Here is a 7532-nt window from a genome sequence, read left to right on the forward strand (position 1 = left end):
ACACACACACACACACACACACACACACACACACACACACACACACAGTCCCTCGGGATTTGCAGAGCTGAGAGGGCAAAGCAGGAGGTGAGAAGGATGGAAAACCCCGGGTCTCTCCTTCCTTGTTCCCCTTACATCCACTCACTTGCTCCAGCCTCGACTCACCTTGGGCTCTGCGCTCTCCCTAAATCAGGGACGCCAGGTGAGGGCACCCCGACGGTCCCTCGTCTTGCTACTCCCCAGGCTGGGCGGCCCCCGCCCCAAGCGCGCGGCTCTCACCTGGGCAGCGCCGCGGTCGAGCCGGTCCGGCGCCCGAAGTCGGCTCTCGGGCTGAGCCATGGGCAGCGCCGCGGAGCACCGGCGGCCCGCGGAGCGAGCTTCGGAGCGCCTCGGCGCAGGCGGGCGAGTCAGGGGATGCGGACCCCCACGGAGACCCAGCAGTGGCGGCGGCTGGTAGCTGCCCGCGCGCCGGGGACTTTGCGGGCGGGAGGCTCGGCGATCAGTCCCGCGGAGGGGAGGAGCAGGAGGAGGAGCCGGAGCAGGAGGAGGGGACGGAGGAGGCCGGGCCCCGAGGGAGAGCGCGCCGGGCGGAGGAGGATCGCGAGCGCCCACTGCTGCCCGGCCCGCTCCGGTGCTGCCCTGAGTCGGGCCGGCTCGGTGTGGCCGCGCCGGGTTCTCGCCTCCCGCGGACAGGTGTCGCACGAGTTGATCTGGCCCAACTGCCCGGCGGCTCCTCGGGTTTCAGTCCTGGGGGAGGGGACCAGCGCGGCCGAGAGGGTGGGGCCGGTTGTGGGTTTGGGTGATGCTGCCTTCGCAGCGAACCTGGGTGGGACGTCCTGTCTACTCCCTCTCCCCTGCAGGGGGAAGACTAGGTGCGAACTCGAGCCCACCTCTTCTCACATCAGGGTCCCCGGGGCTGCTCCCCTCCCACGTGCGTCCGCACCGTCAGTTTCCTTCCCGGCAGGTGACCCACCTTAGGTGCTGGTGCTCCCCGCGCCGCCCTGGAGGCCAAAGGAGCCGTCCCCTGCAGCTCACACCGCTGCTCGGCCCGGACGCCAGCAGCCAGGCCGCTGGAGCCGGAATCCGCCGGGGAAGCCGGCTCCGGAGCGTCCCGGGTCGCCATTGAACACACCCGCCCACTTTGGTTTCGCGCCCTGGAGTGGATGCAGATTTACCGGGAGAGCGCGGAGAATTCACCTCTGCTTTTGTTAGCACCCCAGGGTGGTAAACGCCAGCTCTGAAATGAAGCAGGTTTCCTCTGTCCCCTCTCCCTATCCTGTAGCTGGAGGTTTTGGGGGAGAACTCTACCAGCATCCAAGTAGTTCAACTTCAGATTTAAGATTTCCAGGGGCGTGGGATTGGAATCTCCTTGCAGAGGCTGGATGGCCTGCTTACCTGCTTACCTGAGCCAAAGGAAGCTGCCCTCAAAGGCAGGTCAGCAAACATGTTAGAAAGAAGGAAGGAGTGAGGAATGAAGCAAGGAAGGAGAAAAGAAAACTGCCAAATGAACATCAAAGTAATTTATTTTAGGTGAGGTTTCAGTAGAGCTTCCATATCTTAAATATTGGAAGATAAATATTTGGAAGAATTTGACTTTGTCATTTAATCTGTCATTAGTTTAAAAGATCTGTCATTAATTTTGCTTGGTTTAAAAATACTTTCCCATTTATGGAATGGTTGCCATAGGAAATTGACCCCTTCACTCATGTGTTGTTACCTACTGCCCTTTAAGAGAGCAAAGCAATGACCAGCATTTCTGGCTATCTGATAAATCCAAGAGCATCTGGGAGGCCAAGACCAAGACGTTTTTGGAAAATAAGCTTTTAGGGGTTTTTGTGACCCTGGCTACTTATCTGAGCCAGACTAATGTTGATATGTGTATTTTAGGTATATATATATATATATATATATATATATATATATAATTTTTAAGTCACTTTAAAGCCCCACTTTGAAAAGCCTCAGCATTTAAATTTATATTATCTTTAAAAGGAGTTCCCCCTCCCCCCAAATCCTATGAAGCTGTGTAAAATCACGTAGGAGGTTGTGCAGGTCAAAAGGTAGTCTGAGATAAACCCTTGCCAATTACTGGTATCCTTAAGCTCCTACCAGCAGCTAAACCTTGTGCAGATCATGGGTCCTTCAAAATAGGGAGCGGCTTTGATATTCTAAGTTGGAATGATTACTTTTCCTTGAGAGTTCAAAGTGCTTCTGTTACATAGTCTGAATCTCACTACTCATTTGCCAGATGCAAAGGGAGGCTGGTAGTGACTCCATTCCATGCTGGGAGCCAAAGGCAGGTTAACTGATCTGCTTGGTTCCCTACTGCAAGTCCTGAAAAGGAATGAGAACCTTAGGCCCCAGCCCTGAGTCTCTGCTAGAAACTTCACTTGCTGGAAGCAACTCCAGGTGGATCTGGCAAGTGATTAAGAATTTGAGGACTGGATTTTTAGTTTCTCTCATTTTTTTAAAAAATTTCGGCCAATGTTCATTGATCAATGATTAGCGTTCTTGTGTTTAGATAAGTAAGAGAGTAATATTTGGCTCTTTTGTTCTTAGTTAGCTTTATGTCTCTGCCAAGACATTTGTCATTTCTCTTCTGACCTCTTCTGGGCATGAGTTAAGTTTCCTAACCAGGCATTTATATACTACCAGAACTCAGTTCTGCTGTAACAACACAAATATTGTATTTAAAATATCAGCTTAGAGATTTTGCTTACCCATAGATTAGAAATGCTTTGAGTGTGGGGACCATGCTGGGAACCACAGAGAACTCTGTGTTGTCTCCCCAGGACCGTGCATGGTGTCTGAAACACAGTATATTCCCTCAAGGACTGCTGGATTAGGTCAGATGTGCTTCCCTCTCAGAGCTGTGAGTTTCAGAATGGAGGGTCACAGGAGACACAGTCGTGGTCCACTTGAAGATTGGCTGCCATTCCTACATGTGTGGCCCAAGACCCTCTTACTCACTGTCATCAACTAGAAAATGAGAGGGTTTTAATAGGTGATCTGTAAGCTGCTAATATCATAAGATACCAGAGTCTTTGTTGAGCACCTAGTATGTGTTCAACACTATGCCAGATACTGAGCAAGAAGTGGACAGTGAAGACACAACCACAGCCCTCTGGGAGCAGAAAATCTTATCTCAAGGAGAAACCAGACTGACCCCCAACACCCAGCTTTACCAAAACTCACTGGCATCAGTTAAGCTGCAAACTATGTTCTGCAGAAGACAGAGGCTGAGGGAATAAAATGGAAACAAAAGCAAATGAGCTATGACTTCAACCAATAATTAGTAATAATACTGGCTGGGATTCATCCAAGGCTTTTGGGCCAGGTACTTGGGCAAGAGGAATTACAGGGTGTGTACATTTTGTCCTTGTACCAGACCTCTTAGAAATTATGATTTCCTCATTTTTTTAAAGATTTTCTTTATTTATTTGAGAGAGAGAGAGCACAAGCAGGGAGAGAGGGAAAAGGAAAAGCAGACTCCCCGCTGAGCAGGGAGCCTGATGCGGAGCTCCATCCCAGGACCCTGGGATCGTGACCTGAGCCGAAGGCAGAGGCTTAACTGACTGAGCCACCCAGGAGCCTCTGTGATTTCCTCATTTTACAAAAACAAAAGCACAGAAGTTTAAAGTCATGATAGGCGTGAGTGGGAGTAATTAGGGCACCAGGGGTGGAGGTGATTTATCCAAGGCAGCTACCCTTCCAATAAAAACTAGACTCCTAGTCTAGTGTTCTCTGTAATTAAATGGTTTGCTTATGTTTGCTTTTGTTATTTCTGTTTGCTTTCTTTCCCCCAAATATGTCATGGACTAGAGAGTTGAGAAGAAGGGGAGAGAGAAAAAGACAGAGTTTGCTTCTCCTGAAGATGTAGGATCCACAGTCCTTCCACCTGCCTGGGCTCAGTGTGATTTTATCTGTAACTCCTGCCTGTGGAGCTACGTATCCTGTATCATCTTTCCTCCCATAATGACAGTTTGAATCTTTCAGGTTAATAGCATGAATATTAAGGAGTCCAGTGGGATTCTTTTTAAGCAGAGGAAATTGGGATCAGGTTAAAAATCCAATTTTAATAAACTTTCCAAGTCCTGATTTAGATGGTACAGTAATGGTTCTTACTGCTGAATCACCTGAAAAGTCAGGTATATTTTTAATAGGTTCTTGTTGTAGGGGAAGCTTGATGGGTATTGTCTAATTGTACATTGTGCATTCCTGTCTTTAGAGAAAAGATCGTGTGCAAAACTGATGAGAAGAGATATGTAAGGCCGCCCGCCGTCCAGAGAACTGGCTGGGCAGAGGTGGGGGGGCGGTCATTGGGTTTGAAAGATGATTTTCACTCGTTTGACCAAAACAAAGAGAGCATGATTACACTGTGTGAAAATGGTATCCTCAAATAACTCCAGCTAATTTGATTGCACTTAGGTCTAGAATTGTTTCCATTTCTTTTGATTTGCTAATTAGCTAGAGCAGCAGGCTTGGGAGAGAGAAAACGAGGGTCATATCCAGAGAACATGTAGGATCAAGGTTCCTTCTGATTCACCTCACCCATCACGTGCCTCCCCCACCAGCCTAACCCCCAACTTTACCAAGGTCCTCAAAAACAATCCACCCACCTATGATTAAGAGATCATTTGATGTTTTTCTGAAAACAAGATGTTTATCCCTTCATGACACCAGATTTAGTCTCTGCCTGTGTGGTTGCAGGGTTAAGTTATAACTTTGACCTTTGTGGGACCTAGCCTTCAAAATTAATTAATTAATTAAAAATTAAAAATTAAATTCCATGACTGCACTGGCATAAAAATGAATATATTATTCCTATGTATTTCCATATTTGTTGAGGCCTAGAAGCTCTAAAAGAAATTAAAACATTTTTGAGAGGCTCTGAAAGTACCTTGGACTCCTATGACTTCTAGGGAAGAAATGGGCTCTATGCAGATGATATTGTACAGAATGAATGCTTAATTGATTCAGGTAAAGTATACATGATAAACACAGTTTCCCACACATATCTTACAGCCCATTTGTTGTATTGGATAAACAACCCTAGATGACATATTGCTTTTATTTCTGATCCCGTGTCAAATTTTGCCCCAAATCACACGCATCAGCGCTGCAAAAATTGCAATATTGCAGGCCTGAAGTGGTCCCCTTGTTCAAATTATTAGGACCCGCTGAGTGCTGGAATGCCTTCAGGGCCCTGGGAAATTGTGGCACTCCCTTTGATTTTAGATATGTGGGGACCAAAGCCGACCAATGCTTTGATGAGCAGGTCTTGCTGATTTTCTCTTTTAGGACTTATTCAAGGATGCTGGAAAGTTCAACTCTCAAAATAATAATAGTAATAATAATAATAATAATAATAATAATAATAATAATAAGATCTTTTCCTTTCTCTCCAGCCCGCCAGCCCCATCAGTTGAGTTGAAACCTCTACTACATGCTGGCTAAGTCCGTCCAGCATCACGGCCCTTTAGTGGGTATATTTATGGAGAGGAATTAAATTTAATCCCTTACCTGAAGGTGCTCACAGACACGCATGAACAGAAGAATTACAATTCAGTTGGATAATTCTCATGAGCTCCTGGTTCTCTGAACACTAGGAAGATCCAAGGAACATTTGGACTGTGACTATCAAACCCTCACATCCTCCCTGTGCTCAGCTTCAAGCAGCACACCTTTCTAGCAGCTCTCTCTTTTGGGAGTACTCCCTGAAGTTCTCCAGGGTGACCCTATTGTCCCTGAAAACTGACAGTGTTGCCTTCTCTTTTCTAAGCTTTGTTTTGATTCCAGATTTAAAACAGAGCCAAAGCAAGCATCTCTTGAAAGATTAACTAGAGTGCTCTTTCCCCAGATTTTTGGAATACTGTTCCTATGAAAAGGTTTAAATGACATTCATAGGAGCTAGCTATATGTGTGTATATATATATATATATCTATTTCTATATCTATATATATATATATATATCTATATCTTCTCCTTTATGGTGGTAGTATTTTGTAGCATGCTTTGAAGCTCAGGCAACTTAATTCTTAAATCAAAAAAAAAAAAACAACAACCAGCATTTCATATTTTAAATGATCAAGTTAGAATATCTCAGTCTATTTGGAGAAATATTTGTTGTAAACTACTGTAAAGTTGGATAACTTGTAAAAAGTTAGGAAAATCCATCACACAGTATGGGAAACAAGGAAGAGGTATGTAGAGGTAAATAAAAATCATGATATTTATTGATTAGCTTTATGCTAGGCGATTTGAATGCATTCTCTTTTTTATCCCCATTTTTCATATGAATACAGAGAAGTTAAATAAAACCCTTCCTGAGGTTCACACAGCTAGCAATGCTAGATTTAGAACCAGGTCAAAATCAAGTCCTTCTATGCTTTCTTTCTGTCTCATGATATAATTTTCTCTTTCCTCTTTCCTTCCTGCGTGTGTTCACTTTATACAACTAGAAAGAGGTCTCCAGTGTATTTTATATTTTATCTCTCAATGAAGGAGCAAAGATCTGGGTTCCTCTTCATGCCTTGAAAAAGGTACTTACATTCTAGAAATCTAACTATCCATAAGGTATTTAAATCCAATATTCATGATATTGTTATAATTGCATTTAGTAAACTCATTGACAAAGTGAAATGCCAAGTTTACAAAACTCAGTTCTCGGTATAATTGTTTCTTCCTCTCCCCACATATGATCAGCCCTTAAAAATAAAAGCTGCTATGGAGATGCAACCTCCCGGAAAACTTTCTCTCACCTTGGGGCCTTCGATTGCATGTGGTGCCTCAGATCTCAGCGCTGCCGTCGCTGCTCATTCATTCCAGCGTCACCAAGTTCTTTAGCTCTTATTCTCTGCCAGCCCTGGAGATCAGAAGTGAGCTGGACACAGTCCCCATGCAGCTGGAAATCAGAAAGGTGTCGGGGTATCCTGCGGCGGCTGTAATACCCTACCTAGCTCTTATTCCTTATGTACCCTTAGCCTGCCTTTATGGATTTACCTCTTTCTGGAAGCTGCCGTGTTTGGCAGGAAATCTCTGCTTGCCTAGGGAGACAGATGGACTAACCTATTGGCAAACTTGGGGAGAAAAAGTGTAGATGCTTCATCAGCTCTGCCCTTCTTCCTCTTGGGAGCAAGCTCCTTGCAGGGAGCATCCAACCTGCAAGGCTTCACTTCTCCTCCCGGGTCCTTGCTGTGGGAGAGAGGTCAACTCTGGTCTGGGGGTGTCTCTTCCTCCCTGGGGAAGTGTGCCCTGTTCGTTCTGGAGTTGAGCCAGCTGGGCCTCCTGGTTCTTGCAGGGTTACATTCTCCAACCTAGCTTCTATCTGTGAGACCAGACTTCCTCAGCTCTCATCTGTCTTAGTCTTTGTTGCATGGGCAGGGAAGAGGGGGGCCATTTTTGAGGCCAGTTTAAAACCCCAAAACTGATTAACTCCCTTGATCCCTTTCTTTCTTGGCTGCTAATTCATGGACCCCGTGCCAACAATCAAAGCTCATTATGCCCTGTCCTATTCTCTAATTGTTACCAT

General features: G+C 45.8%; 1 protein-coding gene across 4 annotated transcripts in view; it reads right to left on the minus strand.

The window, feature by feature from the left end:
• Positions 1-6870, minus strand: part of HS3ST1 (heparan sulfate-glucosamine 3-sulfotransferase 1) — a 67145-nt gene extending 60275 nt beyond the window's left edge. For 2 of the 4 annotated variants that reach the window (XR_012377852.1, XM_025887500.2), the window contains exon 1: positions 280-482. The gene's annotated coding sequence lies outside the window, so the exon portion shown is untranslated. Of the gene's footprint in view, positions 1-279; positions 483-973; positions 1007-6762 lie in introns of those variants that run through there. The other 2 variants (XM_073891429.1, XM_073891431.1) reach the window with 2 other exon arrangements.
• Between the last annotated feature and the right edge of the window lie 662 nt (positions 6871-7532).

The sequence above is a fragment of the Callorhinus ursinus genome, unplaced genomic scaffold (assembly GCF_003265705.2).
Source record: "Callorhinus ursinus isolate GAN/ISIS: 27379988/994484 unplaced genomic scaffold, GSC_fseal_2.0 scaffold4, whole genome shotgun sequence".
NCBI classification, from domain to species: Eukaryota; Metazoa; Chordata; class Mammalia; order Carnivora; family Otariidae; genus Callorhinus; species Callorhinus ursinus.